The 20803-nt window shown below is 39.6% G+C and overlaps 2 protein-coding genes across 5 annotated transcripts in view; both read right to left on the reverse strand.

Annotated features, from left to right (window-relative positions):
* The window catches only part of LOC130692224 (paired box protein Pax-2-A-like), a 30293-nt gene extending 28299 nt beyond the window's left edge, over positions 1–1994 (reverse strand). For 3 of the 4 annotated variants that reach the window (XM_059497410.1, XM_059497396.1, XM_059497403.1), the window contains exon 1: positions 1376–1994. The gene's annotated coding sequence lies outside the window, so the exon portion shown is untranslated. The remainder of the gene's footprint in view (positions 1–1375) is intronic. The other variant, XM_059497412.1, reaches the window with a different exon arrangement.
* LOC130692369 (protein obstructor-E-like) overlaps positions 1–20803 on the reverse strand; it is a 93638-nt gene that overhangs the window by 30386 nt on the left and 42449 nt on the right. The window lies entirely within an intron of this gene.

Genomic DNA, 20803 nt, shown 5'->3' on the forward strand with positions numbered 1-20803 from the left:
ATGTTTCTTTTTCTTTTAAGTCAATAGAGATGATCTTGCGTGTGTCGGCTGTTAACCCACCGCCGGAAAATTGCCAACAGTCTAAGTACGTAAGCTTGCAATCCGTCGTTCCTTTTTACAGCATCCAATCGCTTCAACGACGACCACACACAAACGCCCGCTTGGAATAAGAAAGAAATCTCTTCAAATTGGTGCAACAAAAAAAGCGGTAGAGAAAAAATATATATATATATAAATCGACTCAACAAATTTTCAATTGTAAAAAAAAAAAAATATTGAAAATAAAGAAGGGATGCTACTGCTGGCAACTGGGCTTTAGCCGGCCTTTTCGAACGTTCCTCCTGGGCAAAATAATCCTCAAGACACGACGGTCCTATCTCGAAACGATAAGACGATGGTACGGAGACGCGTAAAAGCCTCTCCACCACTTTTTTTTCGACTCTCAATGAAAGACACTCAAAAGAAAAACGGCGGCCACTTGTTGCATCTAATCCGCGCCTCATTTTCCGCCACTTGATCGAAACAAACTCTAAAAGTAGATTGTGCAAAAGCGTATTTTAAAAAGAAAATATATAATAGACCCCCCCCCCCCCCCGGTAGTGGTCTAGACTCGCGATTGACAGCACATCGCAAAATCCACCAACGTCCAGTCACATCTTTTTTTTTATTTTTTTTATTTATCTGTTTCTTTTGACTATGTCAACTCCCTGTTACTTTGTGTCTCTTGGTATTTTGTCTTTCGTTTTATTGACCAAAAATCGAGCGCATGTTCAACTAAATTGAAGGCCAAAAAAAAACAAAAAAAAAAAAAACAGGAGGGAAGAGATAAAAAGAGATGGCCCTGTTTCCTACTCGTTTTCATCGTAGCTGTTTTGACGATGATGCGTTTATGTGAATCCCTTACGTAATAATAACGACAACAACAGCAGCTTCTTTGGAGCGATCGTAACACTTATCTCCCGGAGCGGCTCGTGCCCCGTCGTTGCATTAACGCGCAACTGTCGAACGCTCCGGTCTGTAATTACACACAGTCAAGAGAGACCATTCTCCCTCAAAAAAAGGCAAACGAGAAGATTACAAGGCAGGGGGAAAGAAAGAAAAAGAGAAATACGAAAAAAAAAAAAAAAAAAAAAAAGAGATATCCTATCTTGCGCCTTCTAAAATAATCATTATCATAATCAATAATCATAACAATAAACAAAGGAGGGAATTAAAAAAGCGGCTTCGTGCTACCTACATCTATCTAATTGAATTAGGGAGAAGATTTTTAAGTCTGTAGAGAATGGGATATGCGTTAACGTGTTACTGTCAGATACGGGCATTGAAATCACGACGGTGTCTCACTTGCGGAATGAAACTAAACTTGCAAACTCACCAAAATGCGGATGGAATAGCGTCGCCGTGATGAATCACAAAATAAGAACCAAGTGAGGGGAAAAAAATATATCGAAACTCTGCCGGATTGTTCACCAACTTAAAACACACTTGCGATTCTGGAAAAAAAAAAAAAATCGGAGTGCGATGATTGAGCAAAGAGGATATCGAACTGTTATCACACGACGTGTTAGGTGATGACACTTGATTTCCAAACGTGTCCAACGTCGAAGTCCCCAAAAAAAAAAGCAGGCGTCCAAATCACTCACGAATCACGTTGGCCAATCAACAACTCAAACTCCTTAAACTTAGATCAAAACTGTTAAAAATGACGATGCGCGCAACACTTTAGCGACGGTCAATTTGATTTGACGTAGCGACGAGTCAAACGGAAAGAAGAAGAGCGTCGATTCAGGTGATGATAAAAAGGTGAATGATGATCGTAATGATGGGGGTGGTCGTGGCGAATGGGCCAAAAAAAAAGTGGGGAGCGTCGCGGTGTGCGTCTGTCCAACGCTCCAGCAGCCATGCAACTACGACCGAAAACTCTGGCGCAGTGCGGAACAACATACAACAACAGTCGCAAGAGTCGCGGCAAAGAGGTTGGTTCTCTCTCTTCACTCCCCTCACTTTACCTGCAACACCTGCTACGTAGCACACATCCCCTCGGTGGTAGGTGGGTGGGTTGCTTGTGGGAGGAATAAAAGAAACAAAAAAAAAAGGGCATCACCCGTTTTCTACCTGTTGAAATGTGTCGAGCAAAAGCGGAGTTGCAGCACCAGCGGGAGGAAAAATGGGAGAAAGTAAAGCAAAGTGGGAGGGAGCTGGTAGTTGCACCACTGTTTTCCCGAACGTTGTGAGGCGCGGGATTTACGGGTAGGGTGGGAAAATGGGTGGAGGAACACGAAGAAGGAGAAAAAAAAAAGAGAAAAAAGAACCTGAGGCGATGGGAGGACGGCGCTAAGTCGTTTCGCTATTGGTGGAGACGCTGAGAACCGTCAAGAAAAAGGAAAAGAAAAGAAAAGAAAAATGAAATAAAATAAAGAACAACTCCTCCGACGCGCAATTACCGCCGGCCCCCGACCGCTAATCCTATTGGTCCTCACGAACTTAAGTTTGGGAAAGAAAAAAAAAAAATCAAATAAATTTGAAAATAACAATAACGTAGCCAAACGATAAAAAAAAAAATATAAAAAAATTAAAAAAAAAAAAAAAAAAATTAAAAAAAAATACAAGAAAAGGGAGTCACACACACGCACAGACTATACATATACACGCCGCCTTTCGTAAAAATTCGTTCAAGCTCACGATTCTTTTGTTTCAGTTTCTCAAAGATCCTAAATTTGGTCGCTCTTTTTACGCGGAAAAGTATCTCTGATAATGCGCCTCTGTTCAACGGTTTCCCTTTCTCACCTACCATCCCCATTATTTCACGTATTTGCGTCGACATCGTCGTCAAAGAAATTATTTAAAAAAAAAAAAAAAAAAAAAACCATTCGGATTTGAACGCGCGAATAGTTAGCACGTCCCTTTGTCGACTCAACAAATGGCGGCGCATTCAAATAGTCGCAATTCGGTGGATGGCGGATATTGAAACGATGTTTGCCATCGGCTATACTCGAAATTTGCATAGTCGCAAACGGCTTAAAAATTACGTTCTTAATTGAAATGAAAATGTCAAAAGAATCCTACCTTATTTAGGTTGAAGTCCGCGTTGCTTTCCTCCATCCTTTTTGTGCGCTGAAGGTGCAGGAAAAAAAAATTGACGAAGTGCCAATCTGCCGGCCAAACAAAGTAGAGCAGCCGGATCGTTACCCCAGCAATTGACCTGTTGGATGTGGCTGGCCAGTTCTCCGCACGCGAGAACGTTCTCTTTTCTTTGCACCCCATATTTTTTCTTTTTGTCGCCTTTCCTTCTTTTATTATTGGTCATCATTATGAAGACGTAGAGCCATGGCAGCCCGAACGGTTTATTGGGGGGGGGGGGGGAGGTCGCGTAGTGTTGTTTTCTTTTATATTCGATCTTGGACAGGGATGCTGAACTGAAGAGCAAACACAATTTGATGACAAGTGGGTAGCAGATCAGAAGTCCACACGGGAAAGGGTTCCGCCGACAAGATCGGCGACCTATTGTAAAAAGAGAAAGACAAAAGAAAAAGAATTTTTTTTTTTTTAGAATAAATACATAAATAAACAAACATTTCTCTAACAACGCGACAATGGTCCTCATCTTTTCCACTGAGACGGGCGTCAGTAAATCAGTAACATAAAATCAGTAATTCAGTTAAATCAACCAACATCTGATTTAACTTGCTCTTGTCTCTACTTCAGGTTGCAAACCCTAATAATCTATTAAGATTCTATTAGCTTTACACGTGTTTCTTATCGCACGGATCAGCTGATCCAACAGCCGGATTTAACCGACCGTCAGACAACGGGTAGAGCAGAAACGTATACTACATCAATGTCCAACAAACGAGATCAAGTTTCCCATCACAATCGAGTGAATAACTAAAAACTCCCTCAGATTTCCTTCTCGAATTGTGTTTTCGTTTTTTATAAAAAGCTAAACCAACGCATAGATTAACACACACGAGTCATTGGCGCGAAACTCGAAAAGCAGAAAAACAAAAACAAAACAAAAAAATGCAACAAGCCAAGAGATCAATGGACGTTTTGGCGATTGTATCATAATATTGCGCCATTTTCAATGTCAAGATGCGTTCCCATTTATTGCCGAGACAACGGGAGCCAATAAAAAATAAAATAAGGAAGAAACACGGGACGACCTTTTATTGGTGGGCGACCTTTTCGAAAAGATGTGGCAAAACCCGTGCTAGCAAAAAAAAACAAAAAAATAAAGGGTTGAACGATATAACGACGGCAAAGATTATCACCGAGCCAAAAAAGAAAAAGTTCCGCAGCTGAAACAAAAAATTTTGGCTATTCACGACCGGAGTGCGGGATCGGGAGCGATTCGGCTTATTATTGAACTCTTGTTTTTTTTTTTGTTTTTTTTTGTTCTTTAAACCTTCGTTGCGCGCCCACTTTAAACTTCCCATCAGATATCATCAAATCGTCGCCTTTTTTTTTCCTTCTTGTTGTTGTTCTTCTTGTTTATTGATTTATTTATTCCTTCCACTTAATGGGGTTGAAGGGCCATAAAATGGAGAGAGAGAGAGAGAGAGAGAGAGAGAGAGAGAGAGAGAGAGAGAGAGAGAGAGAAAGAGAACAAAAAACTCTAGCGAGTTAGGAGAACTTATTACTGTTGCATTATTGGCGGGTTCTTCGACTTCAATCGAGTTACGACATCACACAGCACAGCAAACACGTCCGAGCGAGATGTTGCACCATCCAATTCGTTTGCGTACACAGTTGGTAACTTTGAAAAACAATTCTTTTAAATTGGCGCAAAAAATAAAAAATAAAAGAAAACAAATGGCCGATTGGCGACAGAGGTGATCATCGGCCAAGTTAAAAGGGACCAACCATCGCCTCTAGTTCGATCATTTTCTGCGTTGTTATTCGATAAAGAAAGGCACTTGCCTGTAAAAATGAGAGCATTTTTAACGCAGTCCATTCGTCGTGTGGTAACATTAATAATCATCGTAATAATATTGGACAAGCATTAAATTATTGCAACACAAAACGTTCGCGTGCCACAGCGGCGGCGTACTTATCGATAAGATATTGCAGCACAACTATAAACAGGACACCCACCAAGAATTAACTGCAAAAATAAAGAACTTTTAAATTTTTGTAATACTCGGGAAAAAAAACAAAATACGAAGCGCTTTCCCTTTTTTTTTTTTTTTTTTTTTTTTGCTTGCATCAATTTCACGTTTTCCATTCGCAAATTTCGAAATCGAGAAAATAGAAAATCGCCAAACTTTTGTTTGACTGGCAATCAAAATTGAGCTGTTTGAAAATTGGATGTCCTCAAATTAGATCCATCAAGACAAGTCCCTACTAATAGGAAGATTCGCGTCAAAATAAAGGACTAAAAACATGAGAGAAAGAAGAGAGAAAACGGGTTGTTTATCGAGCCGCATCAACTCATTAGCTGCGCTCGAGAAAGAGAAAAGGTGCGCAAACGGGCGTCATCAATGAGTGTAGGGATCTTAACAGCGAGCTTTCACCTAGCCTCTTGTTCAAGAACGAGACAAAAAAGGAAAAATTAGAGAAAAGTGTAAAACATAAATGGGTTAACTGCTGATTCCATTTGCTAAAACAACTTTTGTTTTTCTTAATAGATGTGGTTAGCAAGCGTTGCTTAGCGCACACAAACAATTCAAAAGATACACATCAAATTGAGCTGCTGTAATCAATAAGAGACTCCATACTACTCAACATCAAGACGAATATGAAGAAACAACAAAGAATTTTGTTTCTCCCACCTGAAACCTGTGGCGTTGAAATCAAGAGGGGGTGGGGTGGGGTGGGGTGGGGGGGGGTGGGAGGTTGATTCGTCCCACGGAGGATTCAAAAAAAAAGGCACTAATAAATTCCTTGGGGTATGTGCACACGGCCTTCCTTTTGCCCATCTTTCGTACGTGCATGAAAGACCACCTGATTCAACCGCAATGCAACCAAATATTCGCAATAAAAATGGGGCCGACCATCTGATGACGTCAGGCAAACCCCCCTGGCCACATCCAACGTAACAACTTGTTGCAATAAGAAGTCCATTGAGGGCGGACTGGACATGTCAAAAGCAAAACCAAAAGCTCATTTTTTTTTTTTACCTCTCTTGAAAATAATTAAAAAAAAAAAAAAAACAGAAAATAAAATTAGATCGAGGGGTGGCTATTCTTTTTTTTTTCTTTTTTCTATCTCTTATGTTCCTGCATGCGCCCATGTCCGTGTGTGTGTGTGCGCGCGCTAGCATCCGGCCCGGAAATGTGTTTCCTCTTTTTTTGCCCGTTTCCATGTTGGTGCATTGCATCCCCCTTTTTTTTCTCCCTCTCATCCCACTGTTCCTCTGTCACTATCTCTCTCTCTCTTTCTCTGTTCGGTACATCAAAACAACCAAGCGAATGAACAAAAAAAAAAAAAAGTAATAATGTTGCAACTACATCACGATCCGCAATTCAAATCGCAGCCGGCAAATGTTTGCCTATACCGATATCCGCCAGTAGATTTCGGATGGACTGCAACTAACTTTTGTGTTCTTGTTTTCTTTTGGGGGTACTGTTTACACCCACCACAAGCAACAGGTAAGTATACAATTGGGAAAGAGAGAGAGAGAAGAACGAACGGGATATCAACCAAAATGGAGAAGCGAAAACAATTGAAGACGGTGAAAACGGGTGCGACGAGGAAACGCGACAGGTGCGCCAGGTGCATCGGAAAAATAAAAAAAAATAAAAAGAGGAAGACGGGGAAGGAAACAACAACGACACGAAGTCGAGAAGAAGCAAACGCACGCACACACACACACACACACAAAAAAAAACAACAAAAATTGAGAAGGAACTCAAAATCACAACGGACGTTTCAACTCTCGTTCGCTGCCTTTTGAAAATGGCGCCGTATGAAAGACGAAAGAAAAAAGAGAACTTGTCGATCATTTCCAACTAGAATAAAAAATAATAATAATAAAAAAAAAGAACGTGACGACCGAGTCCAAGGTTGCCCCGATTGTTGCGCAACAAGTGGCCACGAAATGCGGAACGCTTGTTCCAATATTCCACACGACGAGTCATCAGCCCTGCAAGTGGCAACACGTACGGTACACAACTTGCGCAACGCCATCACCTGCTCATCTTGAAAACAAACGCGCTCGTTTCCAAGACTATCCCTGTCAGTCCAACGTCAACTGAAATGCCCCGCTCGCACGTGTACCTCTTGACGTGTCAATAACGCGCCATTCTTCCCCGTGATTACCCTCCCAAAAAATAAAAAAAAAAAATAATAAATGTCCTCCTTAAAAAAAAAAAAAAGAAAAATAAGGAAAAAATAAAAACTGTGGGTCGGAAAAGCCTCGTCAGTTTGCGATGTAACACTGGGGCGACAATTTTCTCTGGCCAGTTCGACTACGATTATCTCCCACGATGACTATCTGCCTTTGTGAAACCGAACCAAAAAAAATGCTAATTACGGTTTTAAAAAAGAAAAAAAAAAAGGGGGGGGGGGAGGAGATCTCATCAGTCATCGCGTGCTGGGTGTATATATAACTTGTTCTTTTCGGCTTATGATACATTTCTAGTGACAGTTCAACGCGGCGAAAGAGAAAGAGAGAGAGAGAGAGAGAGAGAGAGAAAGAGACCACAGCGCCCCAAAACACGAAACAGAAACGGTTCGACCTGCAGTTCGACATCTGACACCTTTTTTTTTTTTTCGATTTTCAAGTTGGCATTTGCCGCCGCATTTTCAAAACAAAAAATCTATTCGGGTTTTTTAAGGAATGTTTCGGTTCAAACTCGCCAATCAACGACGTAACTCGCGTTGTGTTTTGGTTTTGTTTTTCTTTGCTTTTTTTTCACACCATCCGCATGAGAGGGAAAATATGATCCGCAACGGATGAAGATACCAACAAAAAAGGGAGTCCACATGTTTTACAGTTCCAGGAAAAGAACAGAGAAAAAAAAAAATAGAAGTGAAATAAAAAGTGAGAAAAGTGCGCTTATTACGATGATGACTGCCACTTGAGAAAGCTGTTGAAACAAGCCAATTGGCGACGGTCATGATTTCCCGATATAACATTAGTCACAATTTATTTTGAGCCACGACAAAAGGAAAAATAAAAATAGCTTTCCATTACCAATTTATTTGAATTTTTTTTTCCCCTCCGTTTTATTTTGGATCGTGTGGCCCTGACAAAAGAGGCCGTTAAGCGCTGCTTGTTTTGTTTTTTTTCCCTTCCACATTTACGATAACATGCTTTTCCCTTTAACTCTACCTGCCAAAATCTACGACTGCAAAAGGGGAAACGTAAAATCGATTTTATTTTAGATGTTCGGGCTTTAAAAAAAAAAAAAAAAACAAAAGAAAACAAAGAGGATCTTTTAAAGTCCAAAAATCTTTAACTCGGATATTAGACGACGATTTTCCGTGCGATACCAAAGTGTTTCAATTTTTATTATAACCTCCGCACGGTAGCAGAATACGCACACCTGCTGCTCCATATTTATATGTTTTTGTTTTTACTGCAAATTGAATATTTTCTTCAAAATGAAAAAAAATAAATAAAACAAACAGCCTGTTCGAGTGCACGTATAGCGCGTCATTGAATAAAAGCCCCAAGAGCCTATAGATAACAGGACGATAGGAAGAAGGAAAAAAAAAAAAAAAAAATTGATAATACAAAGAGAAGAAGAGGCCCAGAGGAAGTAGGGAGCTTATATTCGAATTTGATTCACTTCGTTTTCTTTATTGTATATATATATAAAAAAATAATAATAATAAATACCATCGTGTGTGTGTGTGTGGGTAGGAAACGACCCCCACACAAACACAAGAGTCGGTTGACGAGATCAACCGTGACGCAGATATGTAACTATACACACACTGATATAACTCCTGCCGGCGTGCTCAGAGCTCGGCGGGCTCCCAGAGTCGGCTGAATTAAAAAAAAAAAAAAAAAAAAAAAAAAAAAAAAAAAAAAACAACATCGGAAAAGGACCTGGCAGGAGGGTAGACAGACCACACCCGTTGCACTTCCGGTGACAGAGCTAACGAAAATGTCCACATGAATGTACATATCATCACTGCTCTCTTTTCTATCCCTCTCTTCTTTTTTATCTCGTTTCGTTTCTCCGTCTCCCCTCTTTTGACGTGAGCAGCAAAGGATTCCACACATTTCATCTACCAAAGCATCAAATTGTTTCCCTTTAATACTCATTTATCATCACATTCAACCGAATTAAATATGCAAAACAAGGCAAGGGGCGACCCTGAAAATGAAGAAAACATCCATCGCGTCAGCTGAAAAAATGTTAAGACTTCAATGGGACCTTCACCAAACAACACGGAGAAGCCAAAACATCAAGTGGAAAAAAACAAAAAAAAAAACAAAAAAAAAAAATTGAACCTTCCGGAACCCCTTTTTTGACCGCCCCGGGGGCTACTAGTTTGAGTTCTTCTCTAAAAAAAAAAAAATACATATTCAACATATCTGTGAATGAATGAAATCACAGCGAAAGGGAATAACAATAAAGATCGTCAACCAGTCAACGACAATGGCGCTCACATCTTTATACGAAAGAAGACGAGGAACACTCGTCACCACGTCTTTTCACAGCCGAAATTTGAATAGCGTCTCATCTTTCTTCACGATCGGAGCAGCTGTTGAAGCGTTGACAAATTCAATTTGGAAAGATGATTTCGTAAAAAGAAATAAAATAACATAGGAAAAAAGGGGGCAGAATGAATAAGAAAGGGCAAAGAAAAGAGTAGCAACACTCGTACAGTTTCAAAAAAAAAAAAAAAAAAAAAAAAAAAAATGAAAAAAACACGAGATGGAAAGTGTGGCGTCACGTGAGTCCGCTCATTTGCTATTGTCTGCTAGTCGGCTACGAGGACGTTAAACCTGCACACGCACAATGAGGACCCCTCAGAGCTCGATGCAAATACGTACGATAATGTGAAGAAAGACTTTTAAGGAAATATACAAACAGGGAAGAAATAAAAATGGAGTTCACGTGATGATGACGTTTCATTTAGGTCGACAGAAACGATAGAAGGACAACCACATCAAGCAAACGCAACCAGATGTTTATCTGATAGATGTCGACGAAACGGGAAGCGGGCGAGGACATTGGGCCCACATTCTTCGTGATTTTTTTTTTTTTTTTTTTTTTTCAACTTAATTTTCAAGGGAAAAATGCCACATTTTTTTTTTTTTTTTTCGTGTGAGCCTATTGTTTCCCTCCCCCGCCGCATTCGTTTTTACTATTGTATCTACAAAAAGAAAACCCAGAGCATGTTGTGTTCGTTCGTCAATATCACAAGCATCGATTTTTATATCCTCCCTCAAAAGACGGGAGAAATAAAAAGCAAAAAAAAACGAACGAAAGGTAGGAACAAGAAAAAAGATTGTAATCAGACGCGACGCTGGAGGTATGTTCGCTCGACATCATGACACACACACACACACACACACACACAAGCCATCGTATGAAATCAGACCGAAAAGAGAGAGACATAAAGAGAGGCAGAGGTCTATACTTTCTCTTTACATTTTCAGATGTATTTGTTTTTTGTTTTGTTTTGTTTTGAAACGTCGGTACTTTGGCCAGTTGCAAGAGACGACCGCCATGTGCACGACTTTTGTCCACCGGGTCGCCCCGTTTCTTTAAAAAAAAAAAAAAAAAATCTAAGATCGAAATGATCGTGCCACCAACAAAGCGTCGTCGTCGGTTGTTTTCTGTTTGGGGGCGGCTTGTCGCACAGTCAATTTCCGACCCCCCGACCCCCCCTCAAAAAAGTTCACCTACTCCAATCGCTAGAGCGGCATTTGTTTTTCTCTTAAAAAAAGAAAATACGTTGATGCTCTGTCATCGTCTCCGTGAAAAATATTAAAAAAAAAAAAAAAAAAAAAAAAGGGTCGCCATCATTTCCCACGCCCACTGATCCAGAACACCCCGAAAACTAACACACACACACACACACAGAATGAAAGAAAGAAAAGAATAATTCAATTTAAAAAAAAAAAAAAGGGAACCGAAAACGATAACAAATATCAGATTCTCCCAATCCCATTGACGTTTGTAAGAGGATGTGTCTATGAACCATTTGCGTGTTCCATCGTGAAAGAAAACAAGAGACAACGAAAACAAAAGGATGCCGGCCCCAGAAGTTCGTTTTTCTTTCTCTTTCGATCAATGTCTTTAAGGAGGAAAGATAAAAGAAGTTTGCGACCGAAGTCGATTAATAGTTTAAAACACGCATTTTTTTTTTTTTTTTTTTTTTTTTTAAAGGGGGAAATGCATCGGACAATTTCCGGCCGGTCGGATTTCCGCTCCCACGCGCAAAACGTTGGGCCCGTTTGTCTTGGCTCTACTTCTTCACTTGTGAACGAGGATAGCGAGTCGGCGTGATGCAAGACGCCCAACAGCCATTTCCTTCCTTCCGCTTTTGATTATTAACATTTCCTCAATGCTCTTCCCTATTTTCTTTCACCATCAAGCATTTTTCGAAAAAAAAAAAAAAAAAGGGACAATCCGATTTCGAGGTAAACATGTCGGCATCTTAAAACAGGCAGATAAGAGTCCCGCGGCTATTAAAAAAAAAATGGCATTCCCTTGATTCGATATCCATTTCTTTTGCATCGTGAGAAAGATTTCAAAAATACTTGTCATTCTTTTAATTCGACTGAGCATGTGGCCATCGAACTCCTATTCAATTGATGATTTGTTCGCGTCAATTGGTTCCACTGCGGCGAGGCTAATGTGATTAGAACCAAAGTCGAACGTTCTCTTGGGGATAGTAGAAAAAAGAAATCAAACCTCATTTTTTTTTTGTATGTGTTTACCTTCTTTGTTTTCGTGCGCTTCCCGACTTCCGCCTCTTACACACAAATATTAAACCCGAACCTCCCCCCCCTCTCCCCCAAACACACACACGAACAGGTGTCAAACGGGGTCTCGTATAGACAACAGTCGTGAATAATAGACGAACCAGAAAGATTTCGTCAACAGATGCTCGGAATCATTTTTCTTTTCATTCAATTTTATTTTCGATTATTTTTTATTGTATTATTTTTTTTTTTTTTTGTCTTTCCTTTTTGTGTGTGTCTGTGTGTGTTGGCGTAGACTCGACAGGTCTCCGACCGAGGACAAAACGTGATCAAGCAATAGGCTTTTCTTTTAATTTTGGTTAACACGCCACGTTAAACGTAATGATAATCACAACAAAAAAAAAAAAGGGAAAGAAAAAAAAAAAAAAAAAAAAAAAAAAGAAACCCAAAAACCCAGGGTAAATAGATTTTGACTGGAAAATCCATGACTGCTTCGCACCTTTTGTTCGCGTTCGGAGCGCTCTACATAACCATTGAATTTCAGGACTTTTTCCTTTTTCCTTCCGTTTTTTGTTGCCTTCTTCAAGATGTTTTCGGGCTCCCTACGGTTATACACTTTGTGTATGTACACATTATTGTGTAAAGGTAAAAAAAAAAAAAAAAAGAAAAAAAGGAAAAAAAAGAAGAGGGACGAAGGGAGCGTTGTAAATAAAAGATAACAATTACCAGTGAAAAAAAAAAAAATCAAATAACAAGAGAATCCCCACCGTCCTATTCGAAACTGTGAAAAGAGGTCGTGAGTCTTTATGCTCCCGCGTTAAGAAAAAAATAATAAAGGGGGGACTCGGTGAGCGCGTCTCTCTAGCAAAACAACACACACAACAGCTCAGAGGTATATACAGTGCAGCCAAACAATATAACGAGAAGCTGCTTCTTTTTTTTGGTTAGGTCGACGATTCGAAACATACAAAGTGTAAACTGAGAAAATAAATAAAAATGTAGAATTCATCCCTGTTCAATTAAAGGAAAAAAAAACAAAAAAACAACCCAAAACAGGTACGCAAATCAAATAGAAAACAATAGAAGCGCTTCTTCTTCTTCTTCTACAAAAATAAAGCCAAACAAATCCATTTCGTCCCGCTGTTTTATCAATGCTCGACTCGCAGCACAGAGTCCGTCGTCAACAAGAATGAAAGACACCACGATTTTGATTCCGTCCTCGTCTGCTCACCCTCTTCTTTTTTGTGCGTGTGTGTGTGCGAGTGAATGTGTGGACATTTTTTTTTTTTTTTTTTTTTTTTCGAGGATGATGTTGCGCTCCCGATTTAATTTTCAAAACCAGCTATTATTCACCGCAACTGAAGACGAATGAAAGACGCAACAAAAGAGCGCACAGGTAGCAGCGCACAGAAAATTGAATATAAGAAACGCTCTTCTCTCTTTTGATTCTTCATTTTTCTTCCTGTTACTCGAATTTTTTTTTTTTTTCTTTTTAAAAAATTATTCCTTCTACATTATACGCTTTTCTTCTTTTTTTTTTTTTTTTTTTTGAAACGGGCCGGGTCCAACAATATCACCGATGACGCAAATAGACCAAACAAAACGTGTCAAACCGAGAGTTGAACAACAAACGGAGTTTTGAGTCCGTCCTGTTTGGAAACGGGCTGAAAAAAAAACAAAACAAAAAAAACCTGAAGCTATTTGTCAATCTTTGAAGTTTTTGGTGTTGAAGGAAAAAACGTCACAACATTGACAACACCAACCGTCCACATTTTAAAAATCCGAGTTTCTGTAAAGATCAAGTTTAACAATACGCCTTTTATCACTGTGAAAATTGTTGTACTCTTTTTGAATACGGGTGCGGGAATGATGTCCATTTCTTTCAACTGGCACGTTAAAAACGTCAAAACGCAGGAGCTAATGGATCAGAGACGTGACATCAGAGAGATACAAGAATTTCATTTTCTGTATACGACACACACACAACAAAAAGACGAGATGAAACTTGCCGGAGAAATCAGCCATGTAAACAAATCCTCTATCGGACATGGAGAACTATAATAGATAAGCTTCTTATTCATCTGGCAGATGTGATTTATTGTCCTGTCCGGCATTGATAAAAGAAAAAAAAAAGACTTGCAGCCAACACAGTCCCGAACTGCATTGGATAAAAAAAAAAAAAAGAAGGGACATGTGTAGGCTTTAAGTTCGATAGCAAAAAAAAAAAAAATACATCAAGAATAATCTGGGCCAGAGATTTGTTTCAAGTTCGGGATTCAACGACGCGCTACAATTATTACAGACGACGGTCGTTGTGATTGCCACAAATCAGTGGCCCCTTCAACATCAAAAAGCATCAAAGATAAAAAAAAAACGATGCAATAGGCAAACAAGCATGTCGACTTGCAGCCAACTTTCCTCCGTTTCATCCTCAGACATGACACGCTCACACAAATAATAAGAATTATAGTCTACATATATTTACGAATGCCATAGCTAAACAAACAATAGATTCGTATACGAACTCGCTGTGTACACGATTTGTCTTATTTGTTTTTTTTTCTGTTGTTCTTTTATTGCCTATCTTTTCATTGATTCCAATTGTGTAGTTGAGAACCTTTGACGTCGTCTCCCCACATAAATCCGAGACGCTCCGCTATTTCTTTTTTTTTTTTTTTTATCGAGTGACGTCGTTTTGTATTGTATTTTTTTTTCTGCTTACTACTGGCTTTCGTGAATGAGATGCTGACGCAATGGGCCGTTGCCGTACGTATTCCCCCTAATGTGTAGATACACAAGCAGCACACTCCGCGCTTCCGGAAGCAATGCAGGAAGGACGCAAACTATCTTTCCCCTGACTTTATTATTTATTTTATTTCGATTTGCCCCTCGCGACAATCTCTTCAAAGTCAACATCCGCCAAAAATTACGGTCACAGAGTTCGCAATAAAACTATGATCCTCCCCCCCCCACCCCCCTCCCCGCCATTTTTCTTCGCAAACTGCAATACACGTCAGCGTAGCATTGCACACACAAAGAAAAAGGAACCGGAATTTCAATTCCAAATCGACTTTAAATTACCGCCCTCACATCTTTTCAATCTTTTCTTGACACGGCGATCGTCTCCGTTTTGTACATACATTCACATCGCTAGCGCAAAACCCCAAAAAAAATGAAATCATGGGCAAGTGAATTTGCGGTACACGTTCCGCAAAAAACCAAAATAAAAAAAAAAAGCAAGTCTAAGGATTTGCACCAGATGATGTTAGCACTCACGTGTCCAACTGAAGCCATACATCAAGCCGAAAACGACGACGCTAAAGCGTGAAGATGTAACGTGTCGCTACTTGTAATCTTAGACACGTTACATGAGCACGGAAAGTGACGAAAGCAAAAAAAAAAAAAAAAAACAAAAAAAAAAAACAAAGCCACATCAGCCGTCACGTCGGCCAGAGCTAATCCGACGTGCTGGGGCAACGCATGGCTGGCAGAGCATTGGCATAAGTCGAAACGGTAACAAATACAGAAAACAGAAAATGAAAACTAAATAAAAAACAAAAAATGGTTAATGACAAAGGGGAAAAAACAAAAAATGGATCCAAAAAAGACAACATTTCAAAAATAGGCTTGGCTTGATGGGCCGTTCTTTGCTACCAACAACGCAACACGTAAGATCCCTGTTGTGAAGGTTGGACGTCTACTCCTCTTAAAAAGAGTCAAGCTATTAGCAACAACGCGTGTTGTGCTAACGTATTGGGGAAATTGAACGAGAGAGAGAGAGAGAGAAATGAGCAGTTGAATGGGGATAGAAATAAAAAAAAAAAAAAAAAAAAAGGAAGATACAGAACAAGTGGTAGACTGTCACAGGGCTATGCTTAGTTGACGCTCAACTCGACTGTTACGCACGCGTCCGGGCGCATGCCGGACGTTCTCTGTGAAACGGACGCTCGCTTGATTAGCAAAGTGGACAAGCGAAACGGCCGATACTGTTGTCTATACCCCATTGTTTTTTCACGTTGCATTCGACAAGAGAAACCCACCAACACTTGACGCTGTGCGGTACAAATTTATTTACTTTTTTTTTTTTCTTTCGAGTTATTGGATTAAAAAAAAAAAATAAAAACATGGCCGGAAAAGTGCTGGCTTTCTTTTTCGGGCACGCACAATTAAATAACGAGATTGTGAATTATCGCCAGACAGTCAAGCAGAGAAAAAAAACAAAAAACGACAAAGGCAAAACGATTGGTTTAATGAATAGCTGGCACATCTTTTTACGCACCCCACCCCGCACCCCCATGGCGCTTGATGTTCGATGAGCCCACACATCATCCACCAGCCGATACCGATTCAATTGAGAGACTACAATAGGATCGCGTTCTACAGCACGAAACCCTTCACATAAGAGTTCGTTAGCGCTGGCCAGTTCGATCTGGAAAGAAGAAGAAAAAAAAAATGAGAGGAGAAAAACCCTCAATCGGGTCGTGGAATTCGTCGGCTTTTCGTACAAATCAACATCCACAAACGTTCACTACCAGTTTAGCTAGAATCAACTGCGTCGATAGCCACAATGTTCAGTTATACAAAAGGATCGAATGAAAAATGTACAATGACGACGGCAGCAGTTTTTTTTTTTTTTTTTTTTTGGGGGATTTAAGGAGAATTAATTAATAATAGAAGCGCGTACTTGATGCCCTTTTTCCGATACGTTGCCCAGTGTAAACGATTACAATGGGCAAGGGTACTACGAAAACTTAAAAAAAAAGGGTTGATTAATGTAGGGTATGACATCGATGAGATAACAACCAACAAATGGGGCGGTGTGTTTCAAGGCAAGGTCGATGATCTTGCCCAGATTTATTGATGGGGGAATTGACAATGCGGCTATTCTAGTAGGATGGCATTTGTAAATACATTAATCGAAAAGAAAAAAAAAATGTTTAGAAGCCAACAAAAAAAAAAAAAAAAAGGAATAGATTGAAAAGCGAGTGGGTTGAACACAATCAATTGACCAGGATACAAAAGTCGAACCCAACGTCCCCCCCCCCCCCCCCGACTAACAAAACCAAACAAAAATTGAGTCCTACTGTCTAACGCACTCATCGAGACCATCCCTGTTTTGTTTCAAAAAGCAAAAACCATTCACCGGTTAAAAAAAAAAAACAAAAGACAAAGTCAATAAAATATTTGTTTAAAAAACCAAACCAAAAAAAAAAAAAAAACTAAGTTTATCTAAAGCTTTCCATTTCCTGCGAATCAGAATAAACAAATAGTAAATTCAATGTAATTATTTATTTATTCCGTCCTCCACATTTTTCGTCCCCAGAGATTTTGTGTTTAGTTTCAAACGTACAGGTGCTGGCCGATTTCTGTCGATGGGATGCGTCTTTTCGCTCAATCATAACGTAATAATAATAACAATAACTGACAAGGCGGCCAGCTATTTCTTCCGACAGTCCATCGTGTCAATTTTCGTACGTCATCGTTTTCTATCACACGCATAGCCGCCCCGGAATTTATTTGAACACACACACACACACACACACACACACACAAAAGGCAACCAAAGGGAGTAGCAAGTGCGCGTGAAAGAGAGTTGAGAGCCCACCGTCACTCTTTTCCTCTACATCGATGATGACGACGATGATGATCGGCTATCGCGTTAGCTTCTTACAGTTTTATATCGTCAACATTAGACGGCCGGCGACGCAGAACAAAGTATTAAGACGCTAACAACAGCGGCGATATTAGAATAACATTACGCAATACTTCTTCTTTACGAATGCTTATATTGTAGATGAAAGACGGCGATATCGTGCTACTCCCTTTGTGTCTATACAATGTCTCGCCTGACTAAACGTCCAATTCTGGCCTCAAGTCCAACGCACCAGATTTAATAGACATGAAAAAAAAAAAAAAAATAAGAATAAAAGAATGTGAAGAAATGCGTGATGCTGGGTAGGCGGGAGAACATTTTCCACAGGGGATTTTTTTGTGTCGAAAGGGATGAATCAAAAATGAAAGGTCTTCGCCATGATTGTATAGGACTACCCATATTTTATAGGGATGCGTTACCCAATGTCACGGGGTACGAAGACAAAAACAAAAGGTGCGGACATAACACGGATAACCTGGCAAGGCCTACGTAAAGCTTGACTGCTCGTCCAGTTCTTAATGGTTAGCTCATCGTTCCGCATTAAGCTTCATTAACAAAACTACCGTTCAAAACAAAACAAAAAAAAATGGGCTACCTCCAAACGACTTTGTCTTTTATCTTGATATGATTTTGACCTTCCCTAGAATCTTCTCAATTGCCTAGCAATCAATCAAAATATTAGAATTCCAATTTATTACTGAAAAGCACTCAATTTTTGTTTTTACTGCGATTTTAATGTTTAAAAAAAAAAAAAAAAACTGGAATGTGCTAACAAATAACTCGCCAATGTGCAACACCGAAACTAAAGTGGTTGAAAAAAAAGGGAATTTTGAGACGACGATCATCTTCACCCTACGGCATCCACAACAAGTCCAGCAAAAAGAAATAAAATTAAAAAAAAACAAACAAAAAAAACATAAGAAACGGAGAGATGCATGGGGCAAGAAAGAGTCATCAGCATGTAACAGAGAGAGTTGAAAACATGTCGTAAAAAAAAAAAAAAAAAAACAACAAAAAAAAAAAAAAAAAAAAAGAAAGGCAAATTCTTGCGGAGCGATATGGATCGGTACTTTCGATTCGCTTTTTGACTCCGACTCGCCCCCCACAAAACAAAAAAAAAATCCAAACCCCTTTACCATTTTGCCGATGCCACGACAGCTTTAAAAAAATATATATATATATATATTTAAAGGGGAAAAAGGTCGTTAAGAATTTCGAGTGGTAGCGAACATCTTCTTTCAACAGCAACAGTCGCCAAGCGATATATATACACCATATAAAACAAAACGAAAGACAGTGGAAGCCACTCGGATGTTTTTAGGCTAGAAGGAAATGGCATTCAAAAAGAAGAAGAAGAAGAAGAAAAAAAAAAAAACAGATTGCATTCGTCCTATAGGCCAAAATAACAAACTCTAATCATTTGAATCAAGGAAAAAAGGAAAGAATAATTTGTTTTTGTTTTTTTTTTTCTTAAAGAAAACGTCCCTTTTCCTTACGACGACTGCAAAAAGATAGAACCGACATTTACGTTAGCGATTATCTATATATGCCGAGTCGTCCGTGAGTGGACCACCATCGCCGATCTGCCTCTCTCTCTCTCTCTCGTTGACGACTTCCTTGATGACGGAATGAACTCTACGTTAAAAACTCACGTAGACATCACCAAAACGAAAAAGATTTTTCTTTTTGCTTAAACAAAATAAGATGGATATGCTTTAGTATCAAACGATAACGAGAGGCTTTCGTGCCTGTTTCTCATAATATTTTTTTTTTTTTTCAAGATCAAAGGACATCCTTTGAATTTGGTATACCCGGTGAAGACCCTCTCGAATATGTAAATGCGAAATGAAAAGAAAGTCCAGTTCAACGGACGGAGTAAACCGCGTTGACCTGGGCCCAACATTTACTCTCCGTTGGACGTTTTATGAATAGTGAATGTACACAATATTACGTGGTCGTTCTTTTAAAAAAAAAAAAAAAAAAAAGAGAACGTAAACAGATACGACTACAAGAGGCAAACGTGTTTCGCCACGCTGACTGTACACTCCCGCTCGCTACACGAAAGAGGTGGTGGACTCTTCTTCCTCTTTTTCAACGTCCTTTTTTTTTTTTCTAGTTAAATCATTTTAAAGAAAACACTCGATCGTTGAACCCCTCCATCTTTAATTTGATTGACGTCGTCTTTCTTACAGTGCGTCTCGCTCGCACATCACAATAGAGTCAGTGGCTTTACATTTTTCAAAATTAAGAATGGCGATACGAAAAAAAGAGCAGGGGGAGGGGGGAACCTCTGCGGGATTTCCGGCGGATTTTTTTTTCCTCTGGCCGAAGAACCGGGCGTTCGTGAAAAGGGAAGGAAACATTATCAGTCCCCCCCCCTCAAAGTTGTGATGGTTGCGGCTGTGCGTATCATACGTGGCTAGATGCGTGAGCTTACGTAAGAAGAACGAGAGAAAATGGATACGACATAAGAACAACGAGAAGGGGGAAAGAAAACAGAGGGGACGTTGAAAATGTGGAAACAAGGTGCGTTACAGGTGAGTCGCCAAGCGAAACATCTCGGCACACACACACACACACACACACACACGACGCGCGTTCACATTTCGATTCCGTCCTCCACATTTTTCTTGATTCTTTTATGCGCTCACGTTTCCTACGACTCTCGTCCTATTCGTTTTCTCTGTTTTCTCTTCGCTTTTTTTTTCTTGTTTAAACAAGTTTGAATACAATCCATCCGCCATTTAACGAGAGTAAAAAATAAAAAAGGAAAAACTTAAGAATAAAAAAAAAAAATCGGCTTGTCGACTTTTAAACGTCACACGTCCACAACTGCACCTGGTAAACACGACACGCCATCATCCATTCTTCTTTTCATTTATTCCTACTCTTGCCTTCAACAACTGCTTCCGATTAACCAATAAAAACGGAGCATACGCGTGCCGAAGGCCGGACGTGAAACTCTTCGCATTTCCTCCATTTTTCGTGCCTGATTTTTCTTTCCGTTTTTTTTTTTTTTTTTTCTCTTTTCCTGCAAATGAAGATTCTATCCTTGTGCTCGATTTTGATTACCAGACGAATGAAACGAGAGAAGTAAAAATAAAATAAAAAAAAAAAAAAAAAAAGGGAAACAAAACTTGTCGCAATAAAGAAAACCCCCCCCCCCCCCCCCCCCCACAGTGTGGAAGACGGCAGTTGTTGCCCACCTGCAAGCCGCTACCATTTTTTTTTTTTTTTTTCGTGAAATTTCAAAGTGGTGTTCTCTCTTATTTCACTAGCCATGTACCCCTCCCCCCTGCAACTCTCTCGCTCATTCT

Source organism: Daphnia carinata, chromosome 1, assembly GCF_022539665.2.
Source record: "Daphnia carinata strain CSIRO-1 chromosome 1, CSIRO_AGI_Dcar_HiC_V3, whole genome shotgun sequence".
Lineage (NCBI taxonomy): Eukaryota > Metazoa > Arthropoda > Branchiopoda > Diplostraca > Daphniidae > Daphnia > Daphnia carinata.